This window comes from Eucalyptus grandis, chromosome 6 (genome assembly GCF_016545825.1).
Source record: "Eucalyptus grandis isolate ANBG69807.140 chromosome 6, ASM1654582v1, whole genome shotgun sequence".
NCBI lineage: Eukaryota > Viridiplantae > Streptophyta > Magnoliopsida > Myrtales > Myrtaceae > Eucalyptus > Eucalyptus grandis.
Window position 1 is genome coordinate 18,202,619 of NC_052617.1, and position 27,933 is coordinate 18,230,551.

Here is a 27,933-nt window from a genome sequence, read left to right on the forward strand (position 1 = left end):
AGAAAAGCTCAGTTATTCTATGTAATAATTGACCATCGTCATCATACGCACCATGTCTTAGACATCCTCCTCGATCAACGAGATCGTTCCGCAAGAAAAGAAGGTACAACCAATACACTAGATTATAAATCCAGAAGCAGCTTGTAAAACAATAGAAGGATGGATCAATCCATCGCTCAAAGATCAAAGAAGGAGCGTAAGCACTAACAATGTCAATGAGCAGTCTCCTCAACGGCCACCTAAAGCATAGAAGTCAACCTAAAGCAATTAGAACTAGACAATTATCTCAATTCTTGCCACTACTAAAAAATAATCAACGAAAGAATGAATTTAAAAAGAAACATAAGTGTTCACCCCGTACTCCTATAGTCCACCAACCCAACATTATACTGCAAAGAAATTGTCAGTCCCAAAAAAGCTTTAACACTTTAATGTATGCAATAATCGACCAAACTCATCATATTTACTGCTCCTTACATGACATCCTCAGAAGTAGAGATTGGTCCATCAGAGAAGAAGGTACTTCCAATCCACTAAATAATGGATCCAGAATCTGCTCATAAAACAACTAAATAGAACGACCAATCAATCAATTAATTAATTGTCAAAGGACAACAATAAACCTAATGATGTTCATGACCATGGCCAAGCCCCAAAAAGGCAGCGCGAACAGAAGAAATCAAGCTTCTGCAACAAGCCAGATGTTTCAGAAACTAGATCCAGAAAGTAATCGGCTCATCAACTGTTACGAAATAGAAAAGGATAAGATAGATTAATAATGCGAATCGTAATAGATGTCTAAAGTACATCATTCCAAATAAGACACCACCAGTATGCACCGAATTAAAACCAATTCTGTCAGCAATAACCCTTCACAGTCCCAATAACCAAAGAAAACCTACACACATTTATATGGCCATTAACAGAGTCCAACCAACTCAAACAACCTCTGGCACCAAAAGAACACAAGAAATCAGCTCTTGTTCTGTACCAAAAGAAAACATAAAAGTCATGTAAGAAGAAAGGTCAAGTAAACTAGGTAATGCCTGGAGCCAGTTCCGGGATAGAAAAAGAGCACGGCGTATGACTCACATATGTTATCTCTGCGATTTACCAGAGAGATCCATTTAGCGATTGTAGCACACAGATAAGAATAAAGAGAAACAAGCTAGAACTTGTGTGGACCTTTCCAGATAAGAAAGAACTCTGCTTGTCCAAGGAATTGATACTTATGCAGCAAGAACGAACCATTACTGATCACAGACACTCCATATTGAAATTGACGAGGTAAAGTATTGCCTCGACCGAACTCTAACCTGAGAAGGAAAGAGAACATCTGATCGTTCCCCTTGACTAGCAGATAAGGGAAGCAGAAAACAGATTAGGAATTGATGCGTTTGCTGTTGGCTTTCTGTTGGTCGTTTTGTTGCTTTTCCGCGGCTTCCTTCCACTCTTAATGAGTGTGTTCATTTTGAGTGTAAGTTTTTGGAGCCGTGTTGTTTGTACAGTTTGACCCCTATTAATATATATATATTGCTTACTCTTACCAAAAAAAAAAAAAAAAAAAAAGAACATCACTGATCCCAGACACTCCATATCGAACTTGGCCAGGTAAAGTATTGCCTCAACCAAACTCTGATCTGCAAAGGTAAGAGAAATAGATCTGATCTTTCAAATTAACTAGAAAATAAAATAAGTAAAGGATAAGTTCCATTCAAACCAATGATGGCCTAAAATCCAAGAAGCATGAGCTCATCTACTTTCAAACAATTAGCAACTCAGCCCCAAAGAAAACGCGACAGACTTTCAACCTGTAAAAGAAGCCTAGAAGGTTGTCAAAATTTCTGTCCATCGCTTGTCCTAAAGACAGGCTTCTAGATCATCAGCTCAACCAAACAGTGCAAGAATAGATCATTAGTCCTCCGAAAAGCCCAAATGTCGTATTCTATGTGACCAACTGACCAGTTGCACATCATCCTCAGAGAAATTGCTCCAAGAAGAAAGAAACCATGCCAATTCACGGAATAGTTAATACCAGAAACAGCTCATTATACAATTGAACTTAGTTCAATCAATGAGGAATCAATCAATGACCAGAGGAGCGCAAACCCTAACGATGCCCACAACATGGCAGAGTCCCGGGGAGGAGAGGCTTGACCTTTGGGAAAAAAACATGGCATAAACAGAATCAGACCGATTTAACAATCAATGAAGAGACAAAAAGAAAAGAAGAAGGATCAAGTGCACTTTTGGGAACGATGTCTCCTCTGAAGAGTACTTCGCAAAGGGGTCAGCTGAGTGAGGAATGCATGCACAATCATAGATGCCTGATAAGACTGAAGGACGAGGACCCAAGGGAGGGACTATTTCTAGGAAGGAGACAGCTGCTTTCAACCTTCAATAAAAATATGACAAAGCGGATTTAGATTGGATAGTGATCTGTTGTGGCGCGTTCACCTTGCAAAGAAAGAACCATCACAGATCATACATTGGCCAAACACTGACCTCCAAAGGAATGAGAGTCGGTTTTCACATCAATTGGAAAATTATGAGACTGGAGAACAAATTTCATTCAAACCGATAACTGCCTCAAGAGACAATAGAGCTTATCCAATTTCAGATAATTATCAGCTCGCAGCAGAAGACCACTTGTCAAGTCTAGCAAAACTCCAACCTGTGAGAGAATCAGGACTAGACGATAATCAACTCCCCAAGATAAAAAATGCTGAAGAACAAATTCCCATCAAAACCAGTAAATTTCATCAGTCTATCGCCAGCACTAAGGTGTGATGAAAGACTACTAGGTCATTGTCTCAACCAGAAAAAAGACCGCAAAAGTATCATCAGTCCTCCAAAAAGCCCAAACACCTAGTTTCACGAAACAAGACTGGTGTTCCTGTATTCATTGTCCTTGACATCCTCAGACAAACTGTTTCACTCCAAGGGGAAAGAAGCAGCTCGTAAAATGATTAAACGGATAGATCTATCAGTCAATGGATCAATAAAAGATCAGAGGAGGAGCTGAACACTTCCCAGTTCCCACAACGACATCCTTAGAAAAAAGAGATGATCCAAGAGGAAAGAAGCAAATGCCAATTTACCAACTAACAAAAATCCAGAAGCTGCTAATACGGTGACAGAAAGATTGATTAAGGATGAGGCGTAAACCGAATTAATTTTGATAACCATAGGCATAGTAGGCCAAGCGAAACCCTCCAGAGTCTCCGCAACAGGGGGTCTGCAACCAGATGCTTCACAAAATCAGACCGAAAAAGCAATCGATGCCATCAACAATCAATCAAGAAACAGAAACAGAAGGAGAAGGGATGGTCCACAAAGAGCGCTTAATCGGGATTGCTACTTCTCCATGTTGATGATGTTTGCACTTTGCAGAGGCCATGGGGAGAGAGAGAAGAGGGGAACATGAGCAGAAAAGCAGAACCAGAAATGCGTGACAAGAGCAAAGGATATAATGAGGACAAGAGGGGAAAAGGACGGTTATTTATAGGAAAAGATCCACCAACTTTGGATTGACTGTTGATAATAATAAATCCCAAGGAGAGTCATGATTGGACAGGTAGGTGGGCTGCTAATTCTGACCGACACTTGAGATGCATGCTGAGGGACACCCGTGATGAGTCATCTTTGACCACATGTCCTGAATTGCCATGGTGGGCTGCTAATTTTGACCGTCACTTGAGACGCATGCTGAGGGATGCCCGTTATGAGTCATCTTTGACCACATGTCCTGAATTGACATGGTCAAGGCATGTCTTTGGTTTAACAAACTAGAGCCAGCTTCCTCAGAAAAATGATGATATTAGAACATTAGTTTCAAAGAGAATGAGGGGTTAATCGGTGCTAGAGGGATCAAGCGAGCTCCTGGCCCAGTAACTCCTGATTCCAACACACAAGCAGTATAAGAGTAATTTGCCAGGCAAATTCACATCAACTGGATATTCAAAAAGAGAATCCAGAGACAGCTTTTATGGAATGCACCAAATCAATTGAAAGTAGAAACGGATAATCTGTCGTGATTTTAGCGAATATCTGCAATCAGTCTCCCATCTCACAAGAATAAGACAGAAGTATCCGATAAGTCAAACATTGCCATCAATGTGTGCCATCAAATGACCAAGCAAAGGCTTAGCGTTGAAATAGGGCTCAGCTGTAGTTTTATCCAGTGAACGTCACAGAAAAAGATGAGAGCATGACATCATCGAAGAGAAAGAATTGAACTGCTACCCAAAATAAACCATTTATACCAAAATACATCCAGAAGAAGCAAAAAGTAAAAGTCCCCATATGACTGAGCTAAGCAACAACTGGACTTAGCCTTGGACACAAGACTCAATTGTAGTAATTCAGATTTATCCAGTGAAGTTCACAATCCAAGATGAGAACACGGCATCATCGAAGAGAGAGACTTGAACCAGCACCCAAAATAAACCATCTACACCAACAATACCCCCATGAGAAGCAAAAAGTAAAAGCTTGCCAAAGTCAAATCATTCCCCCAAAAGTTAGTTAAAATGGGTTGATACTGCAACACAAACCAGGTCAAATTCAGCGTAATTTGCAACAAAAAGACTCCAACCTACAACAGGAAGAGAACTGGACATTCATCGCATCCTCGAATAAAAATATCATAAACCAGATCTTCGCAGAATTCATGCAGCTACAGACAATCCCTATAGAAAGATCCAGACATCGTCCATCACCCCAATCCACTAAGAAAAACAAGTAGTCAGTAGCTTAACTAAACATTGCATTAGATAATAACCTCCTGCCTTCCCCAACTCAAGAACTTGGATTCTCTAACAGCTCTGATCAATTAGCATTCTCACACCGTCCTTAGTGAAATCACTCTAAACTGGGACAAGCACCTGTTGATGACTGAATAAATCCGTATTGCATAGAAGCACAAAATTAGTTGATATAATCAGAAGGAGACTTGAACCTTAATAAGGGTTAACCTTTCTGTATTCAGAGCCTTTGCCAACATTTTTCTGGAAAGACTCAGCCAGATCCTTCAAAATTCATGCCTTCAAAGCAAATACCAAAGCAAATGAAACCGATCATAAGGCAACCGTTTAATATCTCCAACTAGAAGGAAGATGACTCCAAACAACCCTTCTAGAGTCGATGAGAAAGAGATACAGTGATAGAACCATGAATTAGAATATCTGGAGGACAGATCATCATTAGCAAAGGATCACACTGCAATTGGAGATCTATAAATTCATAGAGCTTCAACAGCCATGCTTTGATTAAATTAGATTATATTGCAAAGTAGAAGTTTGCCTGTTGCATATTAGGGTATCATATAGACTGAAGTCCATGCTCACCAGATATGTAAACCAAAGCTTACCGCTGAGGGATCATCATCTGTCGCTTCAGTTTCACCAATCTAGAAATAACTATAACATTTGACAGACATGCCAACCAAGCACCTAGTCTGATCCTCCCAGCCTGACCAGCCATGTCTGTGGACAGCATACATGTAACAACACGGCTTTGTAGTGAATGCAAAATAAGAGAATCAGCAGAAATGAGAGAACCGGTCAGAGGGCAAGCAATGCCAAGGCAAGTCATGTCTAGACAGCTGTCCTATCAACTGAAGACAAACTTAAATCAAAACTTCAAAATGCCTAGAAATCTTCAAAATTTCAGTCCATTGCCTGTCCTTCAGATGTGATCAGAGACTACTTCAGAACTCAAGCAAACGAAGACTGCATAATAGATCACCACTCCTCCAAGAAGTCCAAGCACCTTATTCTATGTAAACTGACCAGCTTCTATGTATTTATCATCCTTAGTCGACATGCCCAGATGAAGAGATCACTCCAAGAGGAAAGATGGGACTGCCAGTCCACCGAAATCCATAATCATCTTGATAAACAATTTAATAGAAAGATCAATCTATAAAATAAACCATCCCACAACATCGTTTTATAAGTGAAAACATCACATACTATACATTTGGTAAAATTTTGGCAAAAGGTAAATGTTACTGCAAAAAATACTGTGAAAAACAACTATTTTTGGAATAAAACCTATCCTGCAAGTTCATATAACGTAGAGAAAAAAGGGACAATAGGTTACACCAAATTAACATCTCAGCATAGGAATTACCGTCCAGACACCATCAGTCTCATCAAATATAAACACAAAAGAAACCTCGCAAAAAATTGTTCAAATAAACCAGATTTAACATCTATTCACACAAAATTCAAGCAGACATACACGCCAAGTCCAAGCAAATGCATATGCAAGAAACATCTTTGAATTTTTCCAAATGAATGTGCAACAAAGTATGTTGAAAAGGAAAAAAGTTTGTGATAAATAACATGCAGGATAGTTCCATCAAAGAAACAGATAAGACATACAAATCGAAGTTTTCCATCCAAACCTGAAGAGAAAGTAGGCTCGGATCTGCCAAAGAACAACTGGTATCAACTATCATCTTACAAAATCAGTAAACAAATTGAAAGTCATAAGTGCCAACCAAATTCAGATTTGTCAAGAGTCTAATATAAGGGCACAATGAGGCATAAACTATTTGCATGCTTTCCAAAAACAATCCATTTAGTGATTGCAGTTCACATATAAGATAAGAATGAAGAGAAGCAAGCCAAGACTAATGTGGACCTCAAGCTTTCCAGGTAAGAAGTGCCAAATAATTAAGGATCTTGTCCAATCAAACCATTCTTCTAATACACAACTACAAAGCACCATCCTAGATCAAAATAACACACCATAGTGAAGTTAGAGGTGAAGTCTTTGCTTTAACCAATTTCCTACAAAAGAGAGAGAACTGGATGGTGATCCTCTTGCTTGAAAAAAAAGAAAAAAAAAAAAGAACTAAAGAATAATATTGGAACCATTTACTGTCCACAATCCAAATGAGAGCTAACAAAATCCCGTCTCCACAATTCTTCCTCTCAGCCTACCAGAAAAGGCAATGGATCAGCACTTCTCAAATTCGGCAAACCTTTGACCTAATGCACTTAGAAATAGATGATTATCATCTAGATTCTTGCCACTACCCAAAGATGATTAAATAAAGAATAAATTTTAAAAAAGAAACATAAGTGTTCATCGCCCAGTACTCCTAGTCCAGAATCCAAATGAGAGCTAACAAAACCCTGTTTCCACAATTCATCCTCCCAGCCTTGCAGAAAAGGCAATGGATCAGCACTTCTCAAATTCAGCAAACCTTCGACCTAATGCAATTAGAACTAGACGATTAGCATCTCGATTCTTGCCACTACCCAAAGATGATTAAAGAATAAATTTTAAAAAAGAAACACGTGTTCATCACCCAGCACTCCTGGTCCACCAACCCAACATCAGACTGCAGAGGAATCATGTCAGATATCTGAAATATATCATTTCAAAATAAGATGCTAGGATGCCCTGAAGTAAAACCGATCTGTCAGCAGTAAGCCTTCACAGTCCCAATAACCAAAGAAAACCTACAATTAAGACAATTATATGGCCATTGAGTCCAACCAACTCAAACAACCTCTTGCACAGAAAGAACACAAAATGACCTCTTGTTATGTACCAAAAGAAAACACAGAAGTCGTGTAAAAAAAAGGTGAAGCAAACTAGGTAAAAAGAGCATTCACATATAACAAAATAGTCTCCGTGAGATCCAATTAGTGATAGTAGCACATAGATAAGAATGGAGAGAAACAAGCTAGGACATGTGTGGACCTTTCCAGATGAGAAAGAACTCTGAAAGGAGAGCTTGTCCTATGAATTGATGCTTATGCACACATTGCATATGAAAACTGATGAGGTAAAGTATTGCCTAGACCAAACTCGGCGAAGGAAAGAGAACATTTGATCATTCTACCTTAACTAGAAGATAACAGAAGTGGAGGACAAATTAGGAACTGATGCTTATGCAGCATGAAAGAACATCACTGATCATAGACACTCCATATCGAACTTGACCAAGTAAAGTATTGCCCCAACCAATCTCTGATCTGCAAAGGGAAGCGAACGAGATCTGATCTTTCGGATTCACTAAAAAATTACAGAAGTAAAGGACAAGTTCCATTCAAACCAATGACTGCCCAAAATCCGAGAAGCAGGAGCTCATCCACTTTCAAACAATTATCAACTCAGCCCCACAGAAAATGCAATAGATCACCAGCTGTCAAAATCCAGTAAACCTTTCAACAGTAAAAGAAGACTAGAAGGTTGTCAAAATTTCAATCCATTGTTTGTCCTGAAGACAAAGACTTCTAGATCATCAGCTCAATCACAAACAGTGCAAGATAGACCATTAGTCCTCCAAAAAGCCCAAATGTTGTATTCTATGTAACCAACTGACCAGTTGCATTGTATTCATTGTCCTCTCAGACATCATCCACAGAGAAAAAGATTGCTCCAATAAGAAAGAAACCACTACCAATTCAGGTAATAGTGAGTACTGGAATGATCTCATAATACAACTGAACTTGGAAAGATCAATCAATGATGAATCAATCAACGATCAAAAGAGCGCAAACCCTAATGATGCCCAAAACACGGCAGTGTCCAAGAGAGGCCAGGCTTAACCTTTGGAAAATAACATATCGTAAACAGAATCATACCAATTTTAAGATCAATCAAAAAATAAAAAGAAAAGAAGAAAGGTCAGGAACACCTTTTTAGGATCGGTGTCTCCTCTGAAGAGTACTGCCCAAAGGGTGTTAGCTGAGTGGGGAATGCATGCACAATCATAGACGCATGATGAGACTACCTCTAGGAAGGAGACACCGACAAGCGGATCTGGATCGGATAGCGATTTGTTGTGGCGCAAGGACAATCACAGATCATAGATCGACTGAACACTCTCCTCTGAAGATATGAGCATTGGATTTCCCATCAATCAGAAAATTACAGCACTGGAGAACCAATTTCACTCAAACCAATAACTACCTTGAGCGACTATAGACGATAATCAACCCCCCGAAGATAAGAAAACCTAAGAACAAATTCTAATCAAGACTACTAGTTCATTATCTCAACCAAAAAGAGATCGCAAAAGGATCATCAGTCTTCCAAAAAGCCCCAACATCTGATTTTCATGAAACAAACTGACCAATGCATCATAGTATTCATTGTCCTTGACATCCTCAGACAAGACCGGAAAGAAGCCACTGCCAATTCACGAAATAACAAAACCCAGAAGCAGCTCGTAAAACAATTGGAGGGAAAGATCAATCCGTCAATGTATCGATAAAGGGTCAAAGGAGGAGCTAAACCAAACACTTCCCGGGATGACATCCTCAGACGAAAGAGGTATGATCCAAAATAAGCTGGTCAGATAATAACGCAAAGACAGATGGGTGGATCAATCACTGAGCGTAAACAAGATAATTCCAATAACCATGAGCATCGTAGGCCAAATCAAACCCTCAAGAATCTCCACAACGGTGAGGCTTCTGCAAGCAAACGCTTAAACCCAGAGACAATCAACCAAGAAACGGAAGAATGGTCGATGAAGAGTGATTGCTACTCCTCTCTGAAGAAGGCGAGAGAGAGGAGGGGAACGCGAGCAGAACCAGAAACGCGTGACAAGACTGGAAGAATATAATGAGGAGAGGGGAAAGGACGGTTATTTATAGAGAAGTATCCACCGACTTGGGAAGGGACGGTGAAAATAATAAATCGAAGCAGAGTCGTGAATCGTGAAAATAATATATCTGTTGACATTTTAGTCAAGGAAAGGCGGTGGGCTGCCAATTCCAACCTTCGCTTGAGATTACGGGTCATCTTTGACCTCCTGAGAGTTGCTATGGTCGCAGCATCACCCTGGTTTTAGAAATCGGGGTTGGCTGCTTTGAATAATTTTTTATTCTTAAATGAATTGTGGTTAAAATAATAAAAGACCAACAAACTTCGACTTGCCACTTTACCTAAGTCCATAATTGCCCATGATTACTGGTTGGCAAAACACTCAATATCTCCAATTAGGAAACTTGACCGGGAACACCCACAATTAGTCACAAGAAAATCACCGCCTCTCGTTTGGAAAATGTCAAGAATTTGAAGTCTCGATAAAATACAGAGCATGGGCCCAGGACATCACTTACAAAAGTTAGCACATCACACCCTAACCAAAATGATAACAGGTGCTATCTGCACAAGCCATGCTTGATTTTCTGCCAACCACAACTGTCTTACTTGTACTACGATAATAGTTGCACAATTTGCTCTAAAAAATGAGCAACTGCCGATAGACAGAAATATGTTGGTAAGTCCAAAAATACGAGCAGAATTATACAAGCTCCATATATGCTGCAGGAAGGCTCAATTTCTTTGCGAGGTCTTCAAAACAGTTAGTCTTTCCTCTCAAGTTCAACATCAGGCATAGCTCATACAACACATGAACCCTACCCGAAAGCAACATGTCCGAGTGCACCATCTCATTCAAAGAGCGACCTTATAAAAGTTGGCAAAAAACATCCAAACCATCCACCCACTCTTACACACGAGCATATTCCGGAGCATCCTTGCAGATATAGTTTATTAGGTACAAACTAGAGCCAACATCTTCAGAAAATGAAGATAACAGAATAAGAGTTTCGAAGAGGATGAGGGGTGAACCCATGTAGAAGGATCATGCGAGCTGCTCGTGACCAAGTAATAACTTTCGATTTCAACACACAAGCAATATAAAACTAATTTGTGAGGCAAATTTATATCAACTTGAACTTTAATATAGAGAGAATCCCGAAGAGAGAGCTTCTACAGACTGTACCAAACAAATTGAAAGTATTAAGGGATAAACTGGCCATGATGTTAGCGAATATCTGCAAATATCTCACAAGAGTTGGGTAAAATAATCTGATAAGTCATACTGCCATTCAACAGTACTTTACACGAAAAATACCCCCAGGAGAAGCAAAAAGTAGAAGCCCCAACTAGACTTACCCTTGGACACAAGACTCAATTGTAGTAATTGTTATTTTATCCAGTGAAGTTCGCAGACGAAGATAGAGAGCATGACATCATAGAAGAAAGAAACTTGAACTGGCACCCAAAATCAACCATTTATACCGAAAGTACCCCAGCAGAAGCAAAAAGCAAAAGCTTGCTAAGTCAATCGACTCCTCTAATAGTTAAAATGGGTCCATATCCTACAACACAAACCAGGTGGACAGCATGAGTTGCGAAAGGACTCCAACCTACAACAGGAAGAGATCTAGATGTCCGTCACATCTCCTTCAATCCTTGAGAATACAAAAATCAGACAATCCCTATATGAAGATCCACACATTGCTCATCACTCCAATCCACAAAGAAAAACAATAATTCAGTATCTCAACTAAACATAATTGCATTAAATAATAACCTCCTGCCTTCTCCAACTCAAGAACTAGAATTCTCTAACAATTTTGATCAATTAGCATCCTCACATGGTCCTTACTGGGATCGCTCTAAACTGGAACAAGCACCCGTCGACGACTGAATAATCCATATAGCATTAGAAGCCGCAAAATTAGTTAATGTGATCAGACGTAGGCTTGAACCTTAATAACTTTGATAAACCTTTCTGTAAAAAATCAGAGCCTTCGCCAAAATTGTTCTGGAAATAGACCAAGTCAGATGCTTCAAAATTCTTGCCTCCAAACGAAATACCAAAGCAAATGAAACCGATCATAAGGTGAACATTTAGTATCTCCAATTACAAGGAAGATGACTTGAACAACCCTTGTAAAGCCGATGAGAAAGAGATACAGTAGAACCATCAATTAGAGTATCTGGTCGAAAGATCATCAATGGCAAAGGATCACGCTGCAATTGGACATCCATAAATTCATAACCCCTAAAAAGCTTCAACATCTGTTGCTGATTAAATTTAGATCATATATAAGAAGTAGAAGTTCACCCGTTGTACATTAGGGTATCATAAGATATCAGAAGAACTCCATCCTCACCAGCATATGTTCTTGATTAAATTTAAGATCATATATAAAAAGTAGAAGTTCACCCGTCGTACATTAGGGTATCATAAGATATCAGAAGAGCTCCATGCTCACCAGGTATGTCAAAACCTCAAAACATAGCTTATGCAGCATTGTCATCTGCCCCTTCAGTTTCACCCATTAAAATTAACTACAAAATTCAACAAACATGCCAACCAAGCACCAAGTTGTTTGCTCCTCCCAGCCAGACTGGCCATGTCTGCTGACAGTGTACAGCCACAACACACAGCTTTGATGGATAAGAAACAAGAGAATCAGCAGAAAGGAGAGAACCAGTCAGAGTGCAAGTAATGCCAAGGGAGTTATGTCTACATGGCTGTCCTGTCAACATCCCCATGTGAGGCCTGATCACTTATGAGTTATGACAATCATGAAACACGAGAAGAAAGAGACCTACTGGTTATGAAAGGAACCGAAGGGTGTATGTTATTAAAACAGCACAGTACCAGTTCATCTTTTCAGAATGAGATGCTAACAGTTTGCAACAAAGTATAACTTAGGTCCAGCAGAAAAGTCTTCATAGTCCCATGGATCAACGAGAACCTAAAATATTCAGAAATTAGGCCCTCAAGGTGGCACTACAAACTAAAAGCAACCCATCTCACCTACAAAAAGCCTCATTTCTAAAATGTCCCCAACAATCACTGTATCAGAAGAAATTATTACAGCAGTGGAAGATGTTGGCTAAGCAAACCATACAGATATCTTATTGCAAGTAAGGAGACTTAGTACTCTCCTTTTGCAGCTATGTCCAAAAGAGAGGCCATCCGATGACAATCAAGAGATCTTATGTCGAACTTCAAACCCTCTAAGCATAAGTCAAGGTAGTTCTTGCATACCCTATCATAAAAGCATGGTCAAAATATCAATTGATTAGGGATTGATCCATAGACACATATAGAATGAGCACATCAAGAGAACCAAAATCCAAGGGGGAGCTTATCCAATTTCAGAAAAAGGCCGGACTCCACAATGCATCAACTCAGCTGCACAGAAAAGGCGATAGATCATCACTTATAAAATCTGGCAAAACTCCAACCTATAAATGAATAGGAACAAAGACAATTATCATATTTCCACTCCAAGGGAATCAACTGAGGAAAGATTCAATAAAAACCCAAGTGCCTACGCAGCAGGAGTTCATCGAAATATCAGTTCTTCACCCAGTCCTGAAGATGATCAAGGAGACTGCCCATACACCAACCCAACCAAAGATAGATGTGAATAGCTCATTGAACTTGGGAAAAGCTCAGTCATTCTATGTAATAATTGACCAACCTCATCATATGTATCATATGTACCCATTCCTGAGACAACCTCCTCAATCAAAGAGATCGCTCTGTGAGAAAAGAAGCTACAGTCAATGCACTAGATTGTAAATCCAGAAACAGCTCTAAAACAACAGAAGGATTGATCAATCCATCAATCGATGATCAAAGGAGCATAAACACTAAGGATGTCCATGACCACTTGTCAACACCCACTTAAAGCATAGAAATCACCCGGTAAATGAAAAGTTCCACCAAAAATTCTGTATCGAAAGAAAACACATCAATCATATAGATTGTGTGAAGCTAGCATTCGCAAAATAAAAAAGGCGAGACGAATAAATTACACTTGCAATATCTCCATGATTTACCAGCTACTTGTTATTGCAGCATGCACTGCAAGGATAGAAACAAGCCGGCTCTTTGAGGATCTCAAGATTTCCAGACTCATAACCAATCCCTACAATGGAAGATAGTGAATGACTATTCATTTTCCAAAAACAACAAAAGGCAAGAGAAGCTCAAATAAAGAAGAGCTTGTTAAATGAAATGTAGAAAGGACCATTACAGATTAAAGACAGCCCACAACGAAACAGAAGAGGCTTGCAATTGAATGAAAGAGAGGTAGGCCTAATCATCTCACAATAAATGGAAAAAAAACAGAAGTGGAAAACAAACTTCATTCAGACTAATAACTGTCCAGAATCCACAAAGCAGCTGTTTGTCCAATTTCAAACAATCATCAACTCAGCCCTACAGAAGAACACAATAAATCACCACTTCTCAAACCCGGCAAAACTTCAACCTGTAGAGAGAACTCTCTCCCCACTCCCCGAAGACAATCAACTGAAGACAAACTTATATCAAAACTACAAAATGCCTAGAAATCTTCAAAATCTCAGTCCAGCGCCCATCCTGAAGATGTGATCAGAGACAACTTCAGAACTTGAGAAAACAAAAACTGCATGATACATCACCACTCCTCCAAGACATACAAATCAAAAGTTTTCCAATCCAATCCCAAAGAGAAAGTAGGCTCTAAAAAAACAAAGAACAGCTGGTATCAGCTATCATCATCCGTTAAGAAATAGATTTAAAATAAGAAAGATTAAGAATGCCAATCCAGATAGTTATTTGAAGTACATCATTTGAAAATAAGATACTCCTAGTATAACCTGAAGTAAAACCGATTCTGTCAGCAAAAAGCCTTCACAGTTCCAATAACCAAAGAAACCCTACAATTTTTTAGACATATATATGGTCATTGACTGAATCAAACTCAAACAATCTCTTGCACAGAAAGAACACCAAATGACCTCTTGATCTGTACAAAAAGAAAACACAGAAATCGTGTACAAAGGAAGGCAAAGCAAACTAGGTAATGCCAGTAGCCATTTCCACAATAGGGAAGAAGTGCATGATGCATACATCTTAATGATATCTCCAATGAATAACCAGAGATCCAATTAGTGATTGTGGCACACAGATAAGAATGAAGAAAAACAATCTAGCACTGTGGACTTTTCCAGACAAGAAAGAACTCTGACAGAAGAGCTTGTCCTATGAATAAATTCTTATGCAGCAAGAAAGAGCCATCACAGATCACAGACACTCCATCTCGAAATTAATGAGGTAAAGGATTGCCTCGACCAAACTATGACCTGCAAAGGAAAGAGAACATCTGATCGTTCCACCTCAACCAGATGATAACCACCTTGACTAGAAGATAACAGAAGTGCACGACAAATTAGAAATTGATGCTGCATTGTAGACACTCCATATCGAACTTGACCACTTGAAATATTGCCTCGACCAAACTCTGATCTGCGAAGGGAAGAGAACTAGATCTGATCTTTCGGATTAACTAAGAAAAAACAGAAGTAAAAGAGAAGGTTTCATTCAAACCAATAACTGCCCACAATCCGAAAACCAGGAGCTCATCCAATTTCAACCGATTATCAACTCAAGCCCACAGAAACGCAACAGATCACCAGCTGTCAAATCCAGTAAAGCTTTCAAACTGTAAAACAAGCTTAGAAGGTTGTCAAAATTTCAGTCCACTGTTTGTCCTGAAGAAAAGGCTTTTATAGATCATCAGCTCAACCAAACAGTGCAAGTCCTCTAGAAAGCCCAAATGTTGTATTCTAGGCAACCAACTGACCAGTTGCATTGTATTCATCATATTCACTGTCCTCAGACAACATCCTCAGAAAAAATGATCGCTCCAAGAAGAAAGAAGCCACTGCCAATTCACGGAATTAGCATTTACCAGAATCAGCTCATAATACAATGGAAACATTAATCAATGATGAATCAATCAACGATCAGAAGAGCGCAAACCCTAAAAATGCCCACAACATGGCAGAGTCCCAGAAAGGCCAGGTGTAACCTTCGGAAAATAACATAGCATAAACAGAATCAGACCGATTTAACAATCAATCAAAAGAAAAAAAGCAGAGGATCAAGAGCGCATTTTGGGAACAATGTCTCATCTGGACTTTGCCGAGGCTCTCAACTGAGAGGGGAACACAACGCAAGATGAAACTGAAGGATGAGGACACACAGGAGGGACTATTTTCAGGAAGTAGACACCGGCCTTCGAACTTATAAGATGCAGATCTGGATTGGATACTGGATAGTGATCTGTTGTGGCGCATAAAGACAGGTTTTATGAAGAATCTCCATCAGGTGAAAAACTTATATACACTATAAGCAAATCAAGGCGATAACAACTGAATAACAAAGAAAAGAGTTAAGACCACAAACTGATATCTGACTGAAGCAATTCCCCGAGGCAAGAACCTCATCCATCTGTGACCAACCAGTTGTTTCAAGTGAAATTACCAGCAAGGGAGTGCACCAAATGCTATCCAACCACAAGGCAAGTAATATACTTAGAATAACTATGAAAAATTCAAAAGACTCCCACAATTAGCACATCTTCTCCATCTAAATCAAAGTCCACAGCTATTAAAAACCAAAAAGATACCATATCCATATAAAAAGCAATTTGTCTGCCACATTGACCAACTTACTGACGGTGGATTGTGATCAGAGTTGGATAAAACCCCAGTCTCCACAACCATCTTCACCAAATTGAATTCACCATTATCTTAAAGCTGGTGAAAGGCAGCAGAGAGCTGTTGATCAATGGCAAGGGAACTTCAAAATTTCAGTTTTATTCACCCACACTAAAATTTTCGTGAATAAGAGAAAATAACTCTGGAAAATGAGAGCTAGAAGCATCAAGTTGTAGGGTACACAGCTGAAAGTGCAATCAGGGGTCCTACAGAAGAATGGGGAAAGAAACGAGCTAGAACATGTGCCGGCCTTCCAAGATAAGAAAGAACTCTGAAAGAACTTGTCCTATGAATTAATGCTTATACAGCAAGAATGAACCATTACCGATCACAGATACTCCATATCAAAACTGACGAGGTAAATATTGCCTCGACCAAACTCTGACCTGCGAAAGAAAGAGAACATCTGATCGTTCCAACTTAACTAGAAGTTAACAGAAGTGGAAGACAAATTAGGGATCGATGCGTATGCAACAAGAAAGAACATCCCTGATCCCAGACACCCCATATCAAACTTGGCCAGGTATAGTATTGCCTCCACTGAACTCTCTGATCTGTGAAGTCTGATCCTTTGGGTTAACTAGAAAATAACAGTGGTAAAGGACAAGTTCCATTCAAACCAATAACTGCCTAAAAACCAAGAAGCAACAGCTCATTAAATTTGAAACAATTATCAACTTAGCCCTCCAAAAAATGCAATAGATCACCAGCTGTCAAAATCCAGAAATACTTTGAACCGGTAAAAGAAGCCTAGAAGGTTGTCAAAATTTCAATCCATCATTTGTTGTACTTCTAGATCATCAGCTCAACCACAAACAGTGTAAAGTCGATCATTAGTCCTTCAAAAGCCCAAATGTCGCATTCTATGTAGCCAACTGACCAATTGCATCATATTCATTGTCCACTCAGACATCATCCTCAGAGAAAATAGTCGCTCCAAGAAGAGAGAAGCCACTGCCAATTCGGGGAATAGTGAATACCAGAATGAGCTCATAATACAATTGAACTTGGAAAGATCAATTGCTGATAAATCAATCAATGATCAGAGGAGCGTAGACCCTAACGATGCCCACAACATGGCAGAGTCCCAGAAAGGCCAGGTGTAACCTTCAGGAAATAACATAGTGTTAACAAAATCAGACCAATTTTAAAACCAATCAAGAAATAAAAAGAACAAAAGAAGGGTCAGGAACGCGTTTTCAGGAATGATGTCTCCTTTGAAGGGTAGTTTGCAAAGGGTGTCAACCAAGTGAGGAATGCATGCACAATAATAGATGCACGATGAGCCTGAAGGATGAGGACATGAGGGAGGGACTATTTCTAGGAAGGGAGTGGACACTGCAAGCAGATCCGGATTGGATAGTGATCTGTTGTGGCACGTACACCTTGCAACAAAGGAACCATCACAGATCATACATCAACCAAACAATGACCTTCGCAGGAATGAGAATTGGGTTTTGCATTGATTGGAAAATTATGGCATTGTAGAACAAATTTCCATTCAAACCGATAACTGCCTCGAGAGACGATAGAGCTTATCCAATTTCAGACAATCATCAGCTCACAGCAGATCACTTGTCAAGTCTAGCAAAACTCCGACCGACCTGTGAGGATCAGGGCTAGACAGTAATCAATCCCCAAAGTTATAAAAAAAAAAAAATAATAAAAAAATAATAAATAAAAAAAACTGAAGAAAAGTTCCAGTAAAGACCAGCAAATTTCAGCCTCTCGCTTGAAAGACTACTGGTTTATCATCTCAACCAAAAAGAGACAGCAAAGGATCATCAGGCCTCCAAAAAGCCCCAACATCTAGTTTTATGAAACAAACTGACCGCTGTCATGGTATTGTATTCACTCGTCCTTGCCATCATCAGAAAAATAGTACACTCCGAGGGGGAAAGTAACCACTGCAAATTCACCAAATACCAGAATCTAGAACCAGCTCGTAAAACAATTATACATAAAGTGGGTTCAATAAAGGATCAGGAGAGGAGCTAAACCAAACACTTCCCATAACAATGTCTTCCAATGAGACTGAAGGATGAGAACATGAGGGGGGGACTATTTCTAGGAAGGAGACATCGGCAAGCAGATCCGGATTGGATGATGATCTGTTGTGGCACATACACCTTGCAAAGAAAGAACCATCACAGACCATACATCAACCAAACACTGACCTCTGAAGGAATGAGAATTGGGTTTCACATTAATTAGAAAATTATAACACTAGAGAACAAATTTCCATTCAAACCGACAACCGCCTCCAGAAATGATAGAGCTTATCCAATTTCAGACAATCATCAGTTCGCGGCAAATCACCACTTGTCAAGTCCGGCAAAACTCCAACCTGTCAAGACTACACGATAATCAACCCCAAAGATTTAAAAAAAAAAAAAAAAAAAAAGAGAAAAAGAAAAAGAAAAAATACCGAAGAACAAGTTCCAATCAAGACCAGCAAATTTCAGCCTATTGCTTGAAAGACTACTTTCATCATTTCAACGAAGAAGAAAGAAACGGCAAAAGGATCATCAGTCTTCCGAAAAGCCCAAACATCCATGTTTTATGAAACAAGCTGACCAGTGTCATCGTAGTATTCATCGTCCTTGACATCCTCAGACAAACAGTTTCGCTCCAAGGGGAAAGGAGACACTGTGGATTCACCAAATAACAAAATCCAGAAGCATCTCATGAAACAATTGTACAGAAAGATCGATTGGTCATTGTATCAATAAAGGGTCAAAGGAGGAGCTAAACCAAACCCTCCCCGTTATGGCATCACAGCATCCTCAAGAGATATGATCCAAGATGAAGGAAAGAAGCCGAACACCTGCCCATTCACTGAACAACAAGAATCCAGAATGAGCTGGGCAAAACAACAACGCAAAACGCAATTGATCAATTGATAGGTCGATGAATCACTAAATGATCAAAGGACGAGGCATAAACCGAATAGATTCCCATAACCATGTCTCTCGTTGAGACTAAAGGATGAGGACACGAGGGAGGTACTATTTCTAGGAAGGGGACACTGGCAAGCAAATTTGGATTGAATAGTGATTTGTTGTGGCGCAAACACCTTGCAAAGAAAGAACCATTACAGATCATACATCAACCAAACACTGACCTCCAAAGGAATGAGAATCTGGTTTTGCATTAATTGGAAAATTATGGGATTGAAGAACAAGTTTCCATTCAAACCAACAACCGCCTCGAAAGACAATAGAGCTTATCCAATTTCAGACAATCATCAGCGGCAGATCACCACTTGTCAAGTCTAGCAGAACTCCAAAGTGTGACCTAAACGACTACTAGTTCATCATCTCAACCAAAAAGAGACAGCAAAAAAATCATCAGTCCTCCAAAAAGCCCAACATCTAATTTAATGAAACAAACTGACCGGTCTCATGGTATTCATCGTCCTTGCCATCCTCAAAAAATAGTTCACTCCAAGGGAGAAAGAAATCACTGCAAATTCAAAAAAAATAACAGAATCTAGAAGCAGCTCGTAAAACAATCGTACAGAAAGTGGGTTTGATAAAAGATCAGAGGAGGAGCTAAACCAACCACTTCCCATCACGATGTCTCCCAATGAGACTAAAGGATGGGGACACGAGCGAGGGACTATTTCTAGGAAGGAGACACTGGCCTTCAAAATTATTTGCCAAAATTATTGAATAGTGATCAGTTGGGGCCCATACACCTTGCAAAGAAAGAACCATCACAGATAATACATTAACCACTCCAAAGCAATGAGAATCGGTTTACGCATTAATTGGAAAATTATGGGACTGGGGAACAAATTTCATTCAAACTGAAACCATAGAACTTATGCAATTTCAGACAATCAGCACGCCGCAGATCGCCACTTGTCGAGTCTGGCAAGCTCCAACCTGTGAGAGAACCAGGACCGGACAATAATCAACTCCTCGAGATCAAAAAACTGAAGAACAAATTCCCATCAAAACCAGTAAATTTCAGTCCATCACCCGGTCTAAGATGTGGTCAAAGACTACTACGATAGTTCATCATCTCAACTGAAAAACAGACCAATGTCATGGTACTCATCATCGATCTTCCAAAAAAGCCCAAACACCCGTGTTTTAGGAAACAAACTGACCAATGTCATGGTACTCATCATCCCCCAGACAAGCAGTTCCGCTCTCAGGGAAAAAAAGCCAACTGCGAATACCAAATAACAAAATGCAGGAGCAGCTCGTAAAACATCATACGGAAAGATCGATTGGTCATGACGAAAGAGATACGATCCAGGAGGAAAGAAGCCACACCGCCAATTCACCGAATAACGGAAAGATCAATCGATCGGCCGATGAATCACTAAGCGATCAAAGGACGAGGCGTAAACCGGATGATTCCCATAACCAACAGGCATGACCGTAGGGCAAGCGAAACCCTCGAGAATCTCCGCGCAACAGGGGTGGGGTCTCTGCAACCAGACGATGCTTCCACAAAATCAAGAACGAGAGATAGCGATCGGAACCCCATCAACAATCAATCAATCGAGAAACGGAAAACAAAAAGGGAGAAGGGCCGACAGAAAAACGCTCTCAAATCGGGAAGACGACGATATCGCCAGACGCCCTGGCGAGAGAGAGAAGAAAAGAGGTGAACGCGAGCAGAACCAGAAACGCGTAATAAAAGACGAGGAAGAGGGGGAGAGGACCGTTATTTATAGGGGAGGATACACCGACTTCGGATTCACCGTCGATAATAAATACATCCGAAGCAAGGGTCGTGATTGGACGGCTGTGATCTGTTGACGTTTTAATTCAGGAAAGTCGGTGGGCCGTCAATTCCGACCGTTGCTTGCTTGAGACGCACGCGGTATCGCGTGAAGAATCGGGAAGGCACGCTCGGCACGGATCTTCTTTGAACACGTGTCCTCAGTGGGTGTGATCGTGTCCTTCATTCTTGATCTCAAAAATTCGGATCCATGGCATTGCAATGAAGGCTGTATTTTCTAGACGGCCCATATTTTTCATTTTCTTTCATGCCAAATTACTTTAAAATATAGATAAAAAGGGCCAATATGTAGTCTAATAAATATTCTCCTTCCACTTATATATACATTGATTTGATTTTAAGGATCTGATTAGTAACGCTTCTAATTCGGAAAATAATTATATTCACAAATAGTCTAACACATGACGAGGACACCACCCATAAACCAGCCCAACCAAAGATAGATGTCAATAGATCATTGAACTCGGGAAAAGCTCAATCATTCTAAGTAATAATTGACCAAACTCATCATATATGTAGCCATTCCTGAGACAACCTCCTCAATCAAAGAGACCCTAAAAAAAGAAGCATAGCCAATGCATTGGATTATAAATCCAGAAACAACTCTAAAACAACAAAAGGATTGATCAATCCATCAATTGATGATCAAAGGAGTGTAAACACTAAGGATGTCCATGACCACTCCTCAACAACCACTTAAAGCATAGAAATGACCTGGTAAATGAAAAGTTCCACCAAAAACTCTGTATAAAAAAAAAGCATATAAATTGTATAGAATGAAACCCTAAGCTAACTAAATTGTATGAAGCTAGCATTCGCAAAATAAAAAAGGCGAGACAAATAAATTACACTTGCAATATCTCCATGATTTACCACCAATCACTTTAGTTAATGCAGCATGCATTACAAGGATAGAAACAAACCAGAACTTTGAGGATCTCAAGCTTTCCAGATTCACAAAAAATCCCTACAATGGAAGATAGTGAATGACTATTCAATTTCCAAAAACAACAAAAGGCAAGAGAAGCTCAAATAAAGAAGAGCTTGGCAATAGAAGGAAAAAGAGGAAGGCCTTATCATCTCACCATAAACGGAAGAAAGCAGAAGTGGAAAACAAACTTCATTCAAACCAATAACTGCCTAGAATCCACAAAGCAACTGCTTGTCCAATTTCAAACAATCATCAACTCAGCCCTACAGAAGAACACAGTAGATCACCACTTCTCAAACCCGGCAAAACTTCAACCTGTAGAGAGAACTCAACAATTTCCATCTCATTGCTCCCTGAAGACAATCAACTGAAGACAAACTTAAATCAAAACTACAAATTGCCTAGAGATCTGCAAAATTCCAGTCCAGCGCCCATCCTGAATATGTGGTCAGAGACTATTTCAGAACTCAAGCAAACAAAAACTGCATAATAGATCACTTCTCCAAGACATTCAAATCAAAAGTTTCCAATCCAATCCCAAAGACAAAGTAGATTCTCAAATAACAAAGAACAACTAGTATCAACTATCATCAACTATCATCATCTGTTAAAAATTAGATTTAAAATAAAAAAGATTAAGAATACCAATCGGGATAGTTATTTGAAATACATCATCAAAAAATAAAATTCTACCAGTATGCCCTGAAGTAAAACCGATTCTGTCAGCAAACAGCCTTCACAGTCCCAATAACCAAAGAAAACCTACAATTTTTTAGACATTTATATGGCCATTGACTGAATCCAACTTGAACAATCTCTTGCACAGAAAGAACACGAAATGACCTCTTGATCCGTACCAAAAGAAAAACACAGAAGTTGTGTACAAAGGAAGGCGAAGCAAACTAGGTAATGCCAAGAGCGATCTCCATGATAGGGAAGAAGTGCATAACACGTACATCTTAATGATATCTCCATGAATAACCAGAGATCCAATTAGCAATTGTGGCACATAGATAAGAATGAAGAGAAACGAGCTAGAACTTGTGCGGAGCTTTCCAGACAAGAAAGAACTATGACAGAAGAGCTTGTCCTATGAATTAGTTCTTATGCAGCAAGAAAGAGCCATCACTGATCACAGACACTCCATCATGAAATTGATGAGGTAAAAGATTGCCTCAATCAAACAATGACCTGCAAAGGAAAGAAAACATCTGATCGTTCCACCTCAACTAGATGATAACCACCTTGACTAGAAGATAACAGAAGTGGAAGACAAATTAGAAATTGATGCTGCATTGTAGACACTCCATGTCGAACTTGGCCACATGAAATATTGCCTCGACCAAACTCTGATCTGCGAAGGGAAGAGAACTAGATCTAATCTCTCGGATTAACTAAGAAATAACAGAAGTAAAGGAAAAGTTTCATTCAAACCAATTAACTGCCCAAAATTTGAAAACCAGGAGCTCATCCAATTTCAAGTAATTATCAACTCAGCCCACAGAAAAAGCAACAGATCAGTAGCTGTCAAATCCAGTAAAACTTTCAATCTGTAAAAGAAGCCTAGAAGGTTGTCAAAATTTCAGTCCACCATTTGTCCTGAAGAAAAAAGGCTTCTCAAGATCATCAGCTCAACCAAATAGTACAAGATCATAAGTCCTCTAAAAAGCCCAAAAGTCATATTCTAGGTAACCGACTGACCAGTTGCATTGTATTAATTGTCCTCAGACAACATCCTCAGAGAAAAAAAAAATGATCACTCCAGGAAGAAAGAAGCCACTGCGCAATTTCATGGAATTAGCATTTACCAGAATCAGCTCATAATACAATGAAAAGATCAATCAATGATGAATCAATCAACAATCAGAAGAGCGCAAACCCTAACAACGCCCACAACATGGCAAAGTCCCAGAGAGGCCAGGTGTAACCTTCAGAAAATAAGATAGCATAAATAGAATCAGACCAATTTAACGATCAATCAAAGAAACAAGAAGAAAAGCAGAGGAACAAGAGCGCATTTTGGGATCGATGTCTCATCTGAACTTTGCAAAGGCTGTCAACTGAGAGGGGAACAAAACGCAAGATGAAACTGGAGGATGAGGATACACGAGAGGGACAATTTCTAGGAAGGAGACACTAGCCTTCGAACTTATAAGATGCGGATCTGGATTGGATACTGGATAGTGATCTGTTGTGGAATGTAAAGACAGGTTTTATGAAGAATCTCCATGAGGTGAAAAACTTATATACATTATAAGCGACGAGGCAATACCAACTGAATAACAAAGAAAAGAGTTAGACCAAAAACTCATATCTGACTGAAGCAATTCCCTGAGAAGGCAAGAACCTCATCCATCTGTGACCAACCAGTTGTTTCAAGTGAAATTACCAGCAAGGGAGTGCACCAAATGCTATCCAACCACAAGGCGAGTAATATTCTTAGAATAACTATGAAATAATCGAAAGACTCCTGCAATTAGCACATCTTCTCCATCTAAATCAAATTCCACAGCCATTAAAAACCAAAAAGATACCATGTCCATATAAAAAGCAATTTGTCTCCACATTGACCAACTTACTGACAGTGGATAGTGATCAGAGTTGGATAAAACCTCAGTCTCAACAACCATCTTCACCAAATTGAATTCAGCATCATCTTAAAGCTGGTGAAAGGTAGCAGAGAGCTGGTGATCAATGGCAAGGGAACTTCAAACTTTCATTTTTATTCACCCACACTAAATTTTTTGTTAATACGAGAAAATAACTCTGGAAAATGAGAGCCAGAAGCATCAAGTCATATGGTATGCAGCTGAAAGTGCAATCAGGAGTCCTACAGAAGAATAGGGAGAGAAATGAGCTAGAACATGTGCGGACCTTTCCAGACAAGAAAGAACTCTGAAAGAAGAACTTGTCCTATGAATTAATGCTTATGCAACAAGAATGAACCATTATCGATTGCAGACACTCCATATCAAAATTGACGAGGTAAACTATTGCCTCGACCAAACTCTGACCTGCGAAAGAAAGAGAACATCTGATCGTTTCCACCTTAACCAGAAGATAACAGAAGTGGAAGACAGATTAGGGATTGATGTGTATGAGCAAGAAAGAACATCACTTATCCCAGACACTCCATATCAATCTTGGCCAGGTATAGTATTGCCTTGACCAAACTCTGATCTGTGGAGTCTGATCTTTCGGGTTAACTCGAAAATAACAGTAGAAAAGGACAAGTTCCATTCAAATCAATAACTGCCTAAAATCCGAGCAGCAACAGCTCATTAAATTTCAAACAATTCACTCAGCCCTCCAGAAAATGCAATAGATCACCAGTGTAAGATCGATCATTTGTCGTACTTCTAGATCATCAGCTCAACCACAAACAGTGTAAGATCGATCATTAATCCTCCAAAAGCCCAAATGTGGCATTCTATGTAACCAGTTGACCAGTTGCATCATATTCATTGTCCACTTGGACATCATCCTCAGAGAAAATGATCGCTCCAAGAAGAACGAAGCCACTACCAATTCATGGAATAGTGAATACCAGAATGAGCTCATTGTATGAACTTGTAAAGATCAATTGATGATGAATCGATCAGCGATCAGAGGAGCACAGACCCTAATGATGCCCACAACATGCCAGAGTCCCAGAAAGGCCAGTTGTAACCTTTGGAAAATAACATTGCGTTAACAAAATCAGACTGATTTTTAAAATCAATCAAGAAATATAAAGAAAAAAAAGATCCGGAACAATGTCTCCTCTGAAGAGTAGTTCAGAAAGGGTGTCGGCTCAGTGAGGAATGCATGCACAATCATAGACGCATTATGAGCCTGAAGGATGAGGACAAGAGAGAGGGACAATTTCTAGGAAGGAGACACTGGCAAGCGGATCTGGATTGGATAATGATCTGTTGTGCTGCATACACCTTGCAAAGAAAGAACCATCACAGATCATACGTCAACCAAACGCTGACCTCCAGAGGAATGAGAATTGGGTATTGCATTAATCGGAAAATTAAGGGATTGGAGAACAAATTTCCATTCAAACCGATAACTGCCTCGAGAGACGATAGAGCTTATCCAATCTGAGACAATCATCACCTCGCAGCAGATCACTACTTGTCAAGTCTAGCAAAACTCCGACCTGTGAGAGAATCCGGGCTAGACGATAATCAACCCCAAAAGTTAAAAAAAAAAAACCGAAGAACAAGTTCCAATCAAGACCAGCAAATTTCAGCCCCGCCTGAAAGACTACTGGTTCATCATCTCAACTGAAAAGAGACAGCAAAAAGATCATCATTCTCCAAAAAGCCCGACATCTAGTTTTATGAAACAAACTGACCGATGTCATGGTATTCATTTGTTCTTACCATCCTCAGAAAAATAGTTCACTCCAAGGGGGAAAGAAACCACTGCAAATTCACCAAATACCAAAATCTAGAAGCAGATTATAAAAAAATTGTACAGAAAGTGGGTTCTTTAAAGGATCAGAGGAGGAGCTAAACCAAACACTTCCCATAACGATGTTTCCTGATCAGACTGAAGGATGAGGACATGAGGGAGGGACTATTTTTAGGGAGTAGACACCGGCAAGCGGATCCAGATTGCATAATGATCTGTTGTGCCGAATACACCTTGCAAAGAAAGAACCATCACAAATCATACATCAACCAAACGCTGACCTCCGGAGGAACGAGAATCGGGTTCTGCATTAATCGGAAAATTAGGGGATTGGAGAACAAATTTATTCAAACCGATAACTGCCTCGAGAGACGATAGAGAGCTTATCCAATTTCAGACAATCATCAGCTCACAGCAGATCACCACTTGTCAAGTCTAGCAAAACTCCAACCTGTGAGAGGATCAGGACTAGATGATAATCAACCCCCAAATGATAAAAGAAACCAAAGAACAAGTTCTAATCGAGACCATCAAATTTCAGCCTATCGACTGAAAGACTACTTTCATCATCTCAACCAAGAAAAAAGAAGCAGCAAAAGGATCATCGGTCTTCCAAAAAGCCCAAACATCCGTGTCTTATGAACAAGCTGACCGGTGTCACCGTAGTATTGATCGTCCTTGATATCCTCAGACAAACAATTTCGCTCCAAGGGGAAAGGAGCCTAACAAAATCCAGAAGCAGCTCGTGAAACAATTGTACAGAAGAATCGATAGGTCATTGTATTAATAAAGGGTCAAAGGAGAAGCTAAACCAAACACTCCCATTACGGCATCACGGCATCCTCAAGAGATATGATCCAAGAGGAAGGAAAGAGGCCGCGCACTGCCCATCCACCGAACAACAAGAATCCAGAATGAGGTGGTCAAAACAAGGACGCATAATGCAAAGATCAATCGATCGGTCAATGAATCGCTAAGCGATCAAAGGGACGAGGCGCAAACCAAAGAAATCCGATAACCAATAGGCAAAGGTAGGCCGAGCCAGACCCTCAAAAATCTCCGCAACATTGAGTTCTCTGCAACCAGATGGACGCTTCACAAAATCAGACCGAGAAAGCAATCGATCCCCCTGTCATCAGTCAAATCGGGACCATCGCTACTTCTCCTCCTCTCTGGAAGACGACGATACCGCCAGACGCCGACAGAGATCGTAGGGCAAGCGAAACCCTCGAGAATCTCGGCGCAACAGGGGTGGGGTCACTGCAACCAGATGATGCTTCCACAAAATCAAGACCGAGAGATAGCGATTGGACCCCCATCAACAATCAATCAATCGAGAAACGGCAAATAAAAAAGGGAGAAGAAGGGCCGACGGAGAACGCTCTCAATCGGGAAGACGACGATATCGCCAGACGCCATGGCGAGAGAGGAGAAGAGAGAAGAATGCGAGCAGAACCAGAAACGCGTAACGAAGACGAGGAAGAGGGGGAGAGGACCGT

At 39.9% G+C, this 27,933-nt stretch overlaps 1 long non-coding RNA gene across 50 annotated transcripts in view; it reads right to left on the reverse strand.

The window, feature by feature from the left end:
- LOC104448713 overlaps positions 1-27,908 on the reverse strand; it is a 37,813-nt gene extending 9,905 nt beyond the window's left edge. For 4 of the 50 annotated variants that reach the window (XR_005551989.1, XR_005551980.1, XR_005551988.1 and 1 more), the window contains exon 1: positions 52-21,332. This is a non-coding gene — a long non-coding RNA (uncharacterized LOC104448713). Of the gene's footprint in view, positions 1-51 lie in introns of all 50 variants that reach the window. The other 46 variants (XR_005551979.1, XR_005551993.1, XR_005551985.1 and 43 more) reach the window with 40 other exon arrangements.
- Between the last annotated feature and the right edge of the window lie 25 nt (positions 27,909-27,933).